Source organism: Triticum dicoccoides, chromosome 2B, assembly GCF_002162155.2.
Source record: "Triticum dicoccoides isolate Atlit2015 ecotype Zavitan chromosome 2B, WEW_v2.0, whole genome shotgun sequence".
Lineage (NCBI taxonomy): Eukaryota > Viridiplantae > Streptophyta > Magnoliopsida > Poales > Poaceae > Triticum > Triticum dicoccoides.
Genome location: NC_041383.1, coordinates 97387457 through 97400073, shown reverse-complemented (window position 1 = coordinate 97400073; position 12617 = coordinate 97387457). Strand labels below are relative to the sequence as shown.

General features: G+C 47.5%; 1 pseudogene; it reads left to right on the top strand.

The window, feature by feature from the left end:
• The first annotated feature begins 3738 nt into the window (after positions 1-3738).
• Positions 3739-4985, top strand: LOC119367243 (annotated as a pseudogene).
• Positions 4986-12617: the final 7632 nt, after the last annotated feature.

The following is a 12617-nucleotide window of genomic DNA, read 5'->3' as shown; positions in this document are numbered from 1 at the left end:
TCTGGAAAGAAGAGCAGATCAGGCGAACATGCCTAGTTTAACTGCGGTGCGCTCTGCATCACGGTGCGGTGCACAAGACAGAAGGAGGTTTGAAATCTGAACACTAGCTTTCAGCTTTGGATGTGAGATGCAGCCAGTGGCATGCAGAGAACAAAGCTCTAGGGTATACCCTACCCAGGCCCAGCGAGCGAGCATTGACCTAGCTAGGGTTAGGATCCTAGTTTTAAATAGCACGCTAAGCATCTTAGCAGCAGACCTCTTCCAAATGCTATAGCGTGCTATAGTGAAGCTATAGCGCGCTATTTAAAATATTTGTTCATTTGTTTGGATCAAAGTCTCTTAGTGCAAGACCTTTTATAAACGCTATAGCGTGCTATTTAAAACAGGGGTTAGGATCGATGGGGATGTAGTTGTTCCCCGTGATGTCAAATGGAATTACTATAGGCGACAGGGAGATACTCCAAGAGCATCGTCAGATGATTTATTATATATATTACTATCATGCTACTATTACCTGAAGGAATCCGTCCGTCGTGCATGGTGGCATGGCATGTGATAGGAACCAACTGTTTAGTATATTTATGTTTCACTAATTAATAATGCTCACTTAGCTAATCTCAGCTCAACTGTGTCGTTGTCCTTGGACCTTAGCTAGACCAGTTCGCGTACGACCGATGCTAGCTAGTGGATGAGGCCGGACCAGGTGGCATAAGTCAAACGGTGTAGTGTCACATGAAGAGCTTTGGATTTTTCTATAAGCGGAATCGATCTGGCGTGGAAGTGTTAAACAATTGTACGGTGGGTGCTTACCGAAAGGTGAGATCAGCATGCCATCATAAATCAGTTGATTTTCCAGCTCATGTCAAACAAATGGCCACCTACAGTACTAGAGTAGTACTACTACGTAGCTTCTTTGTATGTGTGTATACTCTTGCCGTCTTGCGGCTGCGTGGCAACCGGGGTGGACAGATTGGCCTCAACACGGAGGTACGTTTTCAGCTAGATGTTGCCATGCCAAGACGTACGGTTGAGACGTCAGAAACAAAAATGTTATTATGTCCATTAGGATAATACTATCTCCGTTTTTAAATATAAGTCTTTGTACAGATTCCACTATGAACTACGTCCAAAACAAAGTGAGTGATCCACACTCTAAAATGCATCTATATACATCCACATGTGGTTCATAGTGATATCTTTACAAAGACTTATATTTAGAAATAGAGGGAGTATAACTGAATTTACTACTACCTTCTCCTGTACAGAAAAGTGCTGCTGACTGTCTATGCGCAAGATCAAACTGCTTTATTATGCGGACTGCGTCCTGGATGCTTGATTGGGTAGTAAACATCATTTCCCACAAAAGAAGAAGATCACTTGAACAGGCGCCATAAACTTTCAACCGCTTTTCAACTTTCCAGTGGACCATGACATAGCTAGGCAAGAACAGACCAAGATCTGCCTATCCATCCAATCCATGATCCAGCCATCCATACATAGTCCATGACCAACAGATTAGATTATTACCGAGTGTTTAGTGGAGACAATCGAGTGCCGGCTGGACCCCATACCCATCCGTGACACTCGAAGTCCTTGGGGGGCACTCGATTACGAGGGAATGCATACCTCATGGGATGTCGTCTCGGTACGATCGTACTAGTATACTGGAGTATCATATCATAGGTACGTGCATGTCGTCGTCTCGATCGCTGCCACCGCACGTAGTTTAGTCGACCGGTACAGTCTGTCAGTCAGTCAGCTTGCGAGCGATTTTCATGGCGTATTTTTCAGAGCTGACAAACTGGCTGAATCCGTCAACCCTGCTCAGCTTTCGCGTGGCGATCGATCTGGTTCCGGTGGGGCGACGCTGTCTCTGTGTGCTTCCCCGTGCCCGTGTTGCTGTGTTGTCTGTGTGCCGTTTTCAGAAACCAATGGTTTACAGAGACCTGGTGCTGCTGGAAAATCTGCAAGATGAGCGTCTTTGTGAAAATAAAATACATCGTTAACAGGCGCTGTGCCGCCGGTGCTTTGGATCGATCGGTCCACCGCAGCGGTGGCCACCGGAGCCGGCGGCGTGGAGGATCTGCCTGCCCAGCGCGGTTGCGCGGTTGGTTGTGTTTGGGACACGCATTTGGACCCGCTCACCCGCGCTTGGGGTCAGCGGACGGGTACGTCCGTCGTCGTCGTCGAGGAGGGATCACGACATCACGCGATTGTCGCCTACGATCCGTGCTGCCCCCTTGCGTGCCTCCGTGACAGCGAGAGCATACTACTACGATCATATACAAATCAGTAAATAATACTACTATGTTGTTACCTCGTCGGCGAAAAGAGCCCGCAGGGAAGGCGACGGTAAGAAAATGTGCCGTCTGTTGTCTGCACAAAAACAAGGAATAAATCTTGAGGAGATCGATCGCGGGAGCACTGATTAAAGATGGTTCAACGGTCCGTCGTTTTCGGTCAGTCATCAGTGATGAAAAGATATTCGTAATTCCATTCCCTCGCGATGAAGGAAGGATCACTTGCGATCGAAGCAGAATCTCCACCCAAGCAGAGGAATAAAACAAAGGAGAGGAGAGAAATCACAAATCCGGGCCTAGCACCCGGCGATCGACCAGCCGACGGCAGGGCGATCTCTTCTAGATCTTCCTCCGAGTGAACTAAACTGCAGACTGCACTGACTGGTGGTGGTGGATGAAATGGACGGGTAAACCTGCATGCTTTCCTTTCCTTTTATGGTGGTGAATGCCTGCCGGATTGGACGCAGGATCAGGATGGAGCAGCGAACAGCCTCCCACTAATCACGCTGCTATGTTCACGTTGTTTCTTCTCTTCTCTCGAACAAAAAGAAGGAAAGGTCGCGCCGGTTCGTTCGTTCGTGCGTCCGTGCACTTGCTAGCGGTTTCCCATTGGAGGGAGCAGTACGACTTTTTCGTTTGCAAAAAGCTGTGTGGTGCGACATGTGCAGGCCGCCGACCGACGGCGAGCACCAGTCGGAATCTCAGGAGCGGCCGCTGCCTGCTGGTTTGCACGTGGTACCGTACATGTACGAGCGAGACGGACGGACCCCGCTCGTCGCTTTGATCCGTACGGACGGTGGAGACGGGTTGGTGGCGGCAGCGGCAGCACTCCAGCGGCATGTGGCATGTGGCACGAAACACACCATCATTGTGCACCGCAGCTCCAGCTGATCGATGAGTAGCAGCGACGTGCGCGGCTAGCGAAAAGTGGGGCATGGATGGGTCAGCTGCTTTGCGGCCGTTGCTGACTAGCTTGACCTGAGTGACCTCCGCGCGTGGAGCGTGCGCGCCGCTTGCCACCGCTGGGCGCGCCAACTGCTCGAGCAGTGCGCGCATGCGTGCCACCGTCGGGCCTGGTCTGGAGACCATGGACGCACACGCGTACGCCTGAGCTGTGTAGATGGTTGGCTCCAGCTCGGCCGAGGGCCCGTCGGGTGACACCGGGACATGCCGAAACCGCGCGCGCGGGCGCCGCCCCGCCATCCCCAGGAGCACGCCGACACCCCCGATGCCGATGCCGATGCGCCCACGCGTTTTCCCACCCGTCTCCGGCTATATACACACCTGCCTCGCTCCCCTATTCCAACCCCCTCAACACCTCAACTTCCCTTCCCAAACCGCAGAGACGCACGCACACCATACTCTTCCTCATCCTCCTGTACTACACTCGCACTTTTAACGTGCTTCGGTTCTCACTGATCATCATCTGCCTTGTCGCATGGACGCCATGTCGTGCCTGCCGCCACGACCATCCACGTGGTTCCTCTCGGCCTCCTCGCCCGGGCCGGCCTACTAGTTACTACACCGACGCCGCCATCGCGCGAGCGTTGCACTTCTCCTCCATGCCCGAGTACGAGTACGAGTACGACTACTCCCCCGCGGTCTCCTCCCCGTCCTCCTCCTCGGCGCCCTCCTCCTCGTCCCTCCTTGCGGACTTCCCCGGCGGTGGCAGCTGGTTCGCGTCCACGGCCTCCCCGCCGACGGGATCGCTCGCCTTCGACTCCGTCCTGGTCGCGTCTGACCCGGCGCCGTCCACCCCCGTCAGCGGCGCGGCGAACAAGAGGCGGGTCGTCCTCGGGCCCAACGCAGCGGGCGCCGGGCGGGCCGGGAAGCGTCGGGCGAGGCCGTCGAAGCGCGCGCCGACCACGTACATCAGCACCGACCCGGACAACTTCCGGCTCATGGTGCAGCACGTCACCGGCGTCGAGCCCGAGCCCACGGCAGACGGCAGCGTCCTGCCCTTGTCGACGTTCGATGCCGCGCTGCTGGATTACCCTCCTTTCGACGGCGCGTTCGGGGACGCGCTGCGGCTGCCGTCGGACGTCGACGCGGCGGCGCTCCATCGCCACCACCAACAGCAGCTGGCGCAGCAGCAGCAGCTGTGCTACCCGACGCTGGACTCCTGGAGCGTCATGTACGAGCAGCCAGCTGATCTAGCTCTAGCCGATCGAGCTCCCCTTCCATTTGCCAGGAACCCTGCTGCTCAAGCCGGCAATCGAAACGCTGCGGGGCAAAAACCTGGCAACGCTATGACTTCGCCTAGACGACAGAAGAATATAAGCAGATACTAGTTCACCAACACAGACTCGACACCACACATTATCTCAGACAAGACTAGCTAGGACTAAAGTAAGCATAGCACCACGAATTAGGGACTGTTTGGATGGTTACTAAATCGTACCATGCCAATATTTTGGTCATGACCAAAATATTGGCCTTTGTTTGGATGAAGGCTTCTTTACCAGCTGTAGTACATTTTGTAGTCAAAGTTGTTAAATCCATCGGCAAGCAAAACCTCAACCCTTTTCAAAAAAAGAAGAAGAGCAAAACCTCAACAAAAAAATTGGCAACCAACATCTTGCTAGTGTAATCCTAGGCTCAAAACAAACAGACACTCTCCAACTTCTCTAGCAACAGGATAGAGAAAAGCCAGGTGTTGTAGAGATTCAATTTGATCACAAAAGGAGAAAGAGACCATTTTTTCTCTTCACATCACCTCTCTAGTTATGTCGATGAGTGATCTCGATATCAGAGATCGGAGGGATCCCCTTTTAGAGATTCGGCAATGCGTCGAATGATTCAGATCTTCAGATATGGAGGCTTTGTTTATCCAGATTCACGGCACTAAGAAGGTGTAATACCCTACGTCATGTGTGTGTTCTTGCTGAAATGTGTGTGCATGTTATAAGATTGTTCCTCCCTTCTTGGCTCTGGTTCCTCCATTATATTCTGTCAAGGGAAATCACACGAGCCATTCACTTTTTCCCAAACCGATCTCCTTACCTACCTGCCCAAATGACGCGTGCATCGGGCAAGGGTTGGTAGCGTAATCCTGTAATGACGTGTTGCTGGACATCTACCTACTGTTACAACATATTTCTCCTTAGTGGTTTTGGTGATTGACGACAATGCGATTTACGGACTAATCGTGTGCATTCAGCATTTCAGATATTCTATCATATGACACGAGACGATTTATTCCCCTCAGTGATATAAAGTGAAGACGATTTCTTTTTGGTGTTTCTTTTTCAGTGGAATTGAATCATAGGAAAACCGTACTATTAAGAGGGGGTTCACTTGGGAAAAGCTTGGGCGGAATCAACACGTACACATTCCCATATACCTAATGGAAATATGTCCTAGAGGCAATAATAAAGTTGTTATTATTATATTTCCTTAATCATGATAAAGGTTCATTATTCATGCTATAATTGTATTGATTGGAAACTTAAATACATGTGTGAATACATAGACAAATATCGAGTCCCTAGTGAGCCTCTATTAGACTAGCTCGTTGATCAAAGATGGTTAAGGTTTCCTAACCATGGACATGTGTTGTCACTTGATAACAGGATCACATCATTAGGAGAATGATGTGATGGACAAGACTCATCCGTTAGCTTAGCATATGGTCGTTCAGTTTATTGCTACTTCTTTCTTCAATGTCAAATACATGTTCCTTCGACCATGAAATCATGCAACTCCCGAATACCGGAGGAATACCTTCTATGCTATCAAACGTCACAACGTAACTGGGTGATCATATAGATGCTCTATATGTATCTCCTATGGTGTTTGTTGAGTTGGCATGGATTGACATTGGGATTTGTCACTCCGAGTATCGGAGAGGTATCTCTGGGCCCTCTCGGTAATACACATCATAATAAGCTTGCATGCAAATGACTAAGGAGTTAGTTAGGAGATGATGTATTACTGAACGAGTAAAGAGACTTGACGGTAATGAGATTGAACTAGGTATGAAGATACCGACGATCGAATCTCGGGCAAGTAACATACCAACAGACAAAGGGAATTATGTATGCTGTCATAACAGTTCGATCGATAAAGATCTTCGTAGAATATGTAGGAACCAATACGGGCATCCAGGTTCCGCTATTGGTTATTGACTGGAGAGGTGTCTCGGTCATGTCTACATAGTTCTCGAACACGTAAAGTCCGCACGCTTAACGTTCGTTGACGATATAGTGTTATATGAGTAATATGATTTGGTCACCGAATGTTGTTTGGAGTACCGGATGAGATCACAGACATGACGAGGATCTCCGGAATGGTCCAGAGGTAAAGATTGATATATAGGACGATGATATTCGGACACCAGAAGAGTTTCAGAGTGCACCGGGTAGTCATCGGATTGCCAGAAGGGGTTCCAGGCACCCCTGGGAGGTATATGGGCCATATGGGCCAAAAGTGGGGAGCACACCAGCCCACAAGGGGCTGGCGCACCCCTCCTATGGCACGCGACCTTGGGGAGAAAAGGAAAGAGGGATTCGTCCCCCTGCCTTCCTCTCCTCCCATTTCCCTTTTCCCCCGGAGCAAATAAGGAGGGGGGGGGGGGCTAGGGCAGTAGCCAAAGTAGGATTCATACCTACTTGGGGCACCTCCTGGCTGCTCTCCTCTCCCCCACCTATATATGTGTGGGAGGGGGCGCCACACAAGGCCACGACAATCTCCTAACCGTGTGCGGGGCCCCCTCCACAGTTTTGTCCCTGACTCATATTTCCGAAGTGCTTAGGCGAAGCTCTGCGGAGATAGCATCAACACCATTGTCACCATGTTGTCGTGCTGCCGGAACTCTTCCACTACCTCCCCCATCTTGCTGGATCAAGAAGGCGAGGACATCACCGAGCTGAACGTGGAGGTGTCGTACATTCGGTACTTGATCGGTTGGATCGCTGAGAAGTTCGACTACATCAACCGCGTTACTAAACGCTTCCGCTTATGCTCTATGAGGGTACGTAGCCACACTCTCCCTTCTCGTTGCTATGCATCTCCATGGATAGATCTTGTATGTGCGTAGAAATTTTTATTTTCCATGCAACGTTCCCCATCAGTGGCATCCGAGCCAGGTCTATGCGTGGATGATATGCACAAGTAGACACAAAGGATTGTGGGCGGTGATAGTCATACTACTTACCACCAACGTCTTATTTTGATTCGGCGGTATTGTGGGATGAAGCGGCCTGGACCAACCTTACATGTCCACGCACATGAGACCAGTTCCACCGACTGACATGCAACCTGTTTTGCATAAAGATGGCTGGCGGGTGTCTGTTTCTCTTACTTTAGTTGAATCAAATTTGACTATGACTGGTCCTTGAAGAAGGCTAAAATAACAAACTTGATAAATCACTGTTTTGGTTTTTGTGTAGTTAAGAACGGTTCTTGCTAGATGCTCGTAGCAGCCATGTAAAACTTGCCAACAAAGTAGAGGACGTCTAACTGAAGGAAATATGCCCTAGAGGCAATAATAAAGTTATTATTTATTTCCTTATTTCATGATAAATGTTTATTATTCATGCTAGAATTGTATTAACCGGAAACATAATACATGTGTGAATACATAGACAAACAAAGTGTCACTAGTATGCCTCTACTTGACTAGCTCGTTAATCAAAGATGGTTATGTTTCCTGACCATGAACAATGAGTTGTTATTTGAGTAACGAGGTCACATCATTAGTTGAATGATCTGATTGACATGACCCATTCCATTAGCTTAGCACCTGATCGTTTAGTATGTTGCTATTGCTTTCTTCATGACTTATACATGTTCCTATGACTATGAGATTATGCAACTCCCGTTTACCGGAGGAACACTTTGGGTACTACCAAACGTCACAACGTAACTGGGTGATTATAAAGGAGTACTACAGGTGTCTCCAATGGTCAATGTTGGGTTGGCGTATTTCGAGATTAGGATTTGTCACTCCGATTGTCGGAGAGGTATCTCTGGGCCCTCTCGGTAATACACATCACATAAGCCTTGCAAGCATTACAACTAATATGTTAGTTGTGAGATGATGTATTACGGAACGAGTAAAGAGACTTGCCGGTAACGAGATTGAACTAGGTATTGGATACCGACGATCGAATCTCGGGCAAGTAACATACCGATGACAAAGGGAACAACGTATGTTGTTATGCGGTCTGACCGATAAAGATCTTCGTAGAATATGTAGGAGCCAATATGGGCATCCAGGTCCCGCTATTGGTTATTGACCGGAGACATGTCTCGGTCATGTCTACATTGTTCTCGAACCCGTAGGGTCCGCACGCTTAAGGTTACGATGACAGTTATATTATGAGTTTATGCATTTTGATGTACCGAAGGTTCTTCGGAGTCCCGGATGTGATCACGGACATGACGAGGAGTCTCGAAATGGTCGAGACATAAAGATTGATATATTGGAAGCCTATGTTTGGACATCGGAAGTGTTCCGGGTGAAATCGGGATTTTACCGGGTTACCGAGAGGGTTACCGGAACCCCCCGGGAGCTATTTGGGCCATAGTGGGCCTTAGTGGAAAAGAGAAGGGGCTGCCCTAGATGGGCTGCGCCCCCCCCCCTTCCCCTAGTCCTATTAGGACTAGGAGAGGTGGCCGGCCCCCTCCTCCTCTTTTCCCCTCCGAGGAATCCTAGTTGGACTAGGATTGGAGGGGGAATCCTACTCCCAGAAGGAGTAGGACTCTCCTGCGCCTCCCCCCCTTGGCCGGCCAGCCTCCCCTCCTCTCCTCCTTTATATACGGAGGCAGGGGCACCTCTAAACACACAAGTTGACACAAGTTGATCCTCGTGATCGATTCCTTAGCCGTGTGCGGTGCCCCCTGCCACCATATTCCTCGATAATACTGTAGCGGAGTTTAGGCGAAGCCCTGCTGCTGTAGATCATCAAAGATCGTCACCACGCCGTCATGCTGACGAAACTCTTCCCCGACACTTTGCTGGATCGGAGTCCGGGGATCGTCATCGAGCTGAACGTGTGCTCGAACTCGGAGGTGCCGTAGTTTCGGTGCTTGATCGGTTGGATCGTGAAGACGTACGACTACTTCCTCTACGTCGTGTGATTGCTTCCGCAGTCGGTCTGCGTTGGGTACGTAGACAACACTCTCCTCTCGTTGCTATGCATCACATGATCCTGTGTGCGCGTAGGAAAATTTTGAAATTACTACGAAACCCAACAGTGGCATCCGAGCCTAGGTTAATGATGTTGATGTTATATGCACGAGTAGAACACAAGTGAGTTGTGGACGATACAAGTCATACTGCCTACCAGCATGTCATATTTTGGTTCGGCGGTATTGTTGGACGAGACGACCCGGACCAACCTTACGCGTACGCTTACGCGAGACCGGTTCCCTCGACGTGCTTTGCACAGAGATGGCTTGCGGGAGACTGCCTCTCCAACTTTAGTTGAACCAAGTATGGCTACGCCCGGTCCTTGAGAAGGTTAAAACGGAGTCTATTTGACAAACTATCGTTGTGGTTTTGATGCGTAGGTGAGATTGGTTCTTACTTAAGCCCGTAGAAGCCACGTAAAACATGCAACAACAAAGTAGAGGACGTCTAACTTGTTTTTGCAGGGCATGTTGTGATGTGATATGGTCAAGGCATGATGCTGAATTTTATTGTATGAGATGATCATGTTTTGTAACCAAGTTATCGGCAACTGGCAGGAGCCATATGGTTGTCGCTTTATTGTATGCAATGCAATCGCGATGTAATGCTTAACTTTATTACTAAATGGTAGTGATAGTCGTGGAAGCATAAGATTGGCGAGACGACAACGATGCTACGATGGAGATCAAGGTGTCGCGCCGGTGACGATGGTGATCATGACGGTGCTTCGGAGATGGAGATCACAAGCACGAGATGATGATGGCCATATCATATCACTTATATTGATTGCATGTGATGTTTATCCTTTTATGCATCTTATCTTGCTTTGATTGACGGTAGCATTATAAGATGATCTCTCACTAAATTATCAAGAAGTGTTCTCCCTGAGTATGCACCGTTGCCAAAGTTCGTCGTGCCCAGACACCACGTGATGATCGGGTGTGATAAGCTCTACGTCCATCTACAACGGGTGCAAGCCAGTTTTGCACACGCAGAATACTCAGGTTAAACTTGACGAGCCTAGCATATGCAGATATGGCCTCGGAACACGGAGACCGAAAGGTCGAGCGTGAATCATATAGTAGATATGATCAACATAACGATGTTCACCATTGAAAACTACTCCATCTCACGTGATGATCGGTTATGGTTTAGTTGATTTGGATCACGTGATCACTTAGAGGATTAGAGGGATGTCTATCTAAGTGGGAGTTCTTTAGTAATATGATTAAATTGAACTTAAATTTATCATGAACTTAGTCCTGGTAGTATTTTGCAAATCATGTTGTAGATCAATAGCTCGCGTTGTTGCTTCCCTGTGTTTATTTTGATATGTTCCTAGAGAAAATTGTGTTGAAAAATGTTAGTAGCAATGTTGCGGATTTGATCCGTGATCTGAGGTTAAATCCTCATTGCTGCACAGAAGAATTATGTCCTTAATGCACCGCTAGGTGACAGACCTATTGCAGGAGCAAATGCAGACGTTATGAACGTTTGGCTAGCTCAATATGATGACTACTTGATAGTTTAAGTGCACCATGCTTAACGGCTTAGAATCGGGACTTCAAAGACGTTTTGAATGTCATGGACCATATGAGATGTTCCAGGAGTTGAAGCTAATATTTCAAGCAAATACCCAAGTTGAGAGATATGAAGTCTCCAACAAGTTCTATAGCTAAAAGATGGAGGAGAATCGCTCAACTAGTGAGCATGTGCTCAGATTGTCTGAATACTACAATCGCTTGAATCAAGTGGGAGTTAATCTTCCAGATAAGATAGTGATTGACAGAATTCTCTAGTCACCATCACCAAGTTAGTAGAACTTCGTGATGAACTATGACATGCAAGGGATAACAGAAACGATTCCCAAGCTCTTCGTAATGCGGAAATTGACGAAGGTAGAAATCGAGAAAAACATCAAGTGTTGATGGTAGACAAGACCACTAGTTTCAAGAAAAGGGACAGAAGGAAGAAGGGGAACTTCAAGAAGAACAGCAAGCAAGTTGTTGCTCAAGTGAAGAAGCCCAAGTCTGATCCTAAGCCTGAGACTAAGTGTTTCTACTGCAAAGGGACTGGTCACTGGAAGCGGATCTACCCCAAGTGATTGGCGGATAAGAAGGATGGCAAAGTGAACATAAGTATATTTGATATACATGTTATTGATGTGTACTTTACTAGTGTTTATCGCAAACCCTCAGTATTTGATACTAGTTCAGTTGCTAAGATTAGTAACTCGAAACGGGAGTTGCAGAATAAACAGAGACTAGTTAAGGGTGAAGTGACGATGTGTGTTGGAAGTGGTTCCAAGATTGATATGATCATCGTCACACACTCCCTATACTTTCGGGATTAGTGTTGAACCTAAATAAGTGTTATTTGGTGTTTGCGTTGAGCATAAATATGATTTGATCATGTTTATTGTAATACGATTATTCATTTAAGTAAGAGAATAAATTGTTATTCTGTTTACATGAATAGAACCTTATATGGTTACACACCCAATGAAAATAGTTTGTTGGATCTCGATCGTAGTGATACACATAATCATAATATTGAAACCAAAAGATGCAAAGTTAATAATGATAAGTGCAACTTGTTTGTAGCACTGCCGTTTAGGTCATATTGGTGTAAAGCGCATGAAGAAACTCCATACTGATGGAATTTTGGAATCACTTGATTATGAATCACTTGATGCTTGCGAACTGTGCCTTTTGGGCAAGATGACTAAAACTCCGTTCTCCGGAACAATGGAACGAGCTACTGACTTATTGGAAATAATACATACCGATGTATGCGATCCAATGAGTGCTGATGCTCGTGGCAAGCATCGTTGTTTTCTGACCTTCACAAGATGATTTGAGCAGATATGGGTATATCTACTTGATGAAACATAAGTCTGAAATAGTTGAAAGGTTCAAAGAATTTCAGAGTGAAGTGGAAAAATCATCGTAACAAGAAAATAAAGTTTCTGCGATCTGATCGCGGAGACAAATATTTGAGTTACGAGTTTGGTCTTCAATTAAAACAATGTGGAATAGTTTCATAGCTCACGCCACCTGGAACACCACATCGTTATGGTGTGTCCGAACGTCGTAACCGCACTTTATTTGATATGGTGCGATCTATGATATCTCTTTACCACTATCGTTTTGGGGTTATGCATTAGAGACAGCTGCATTCAC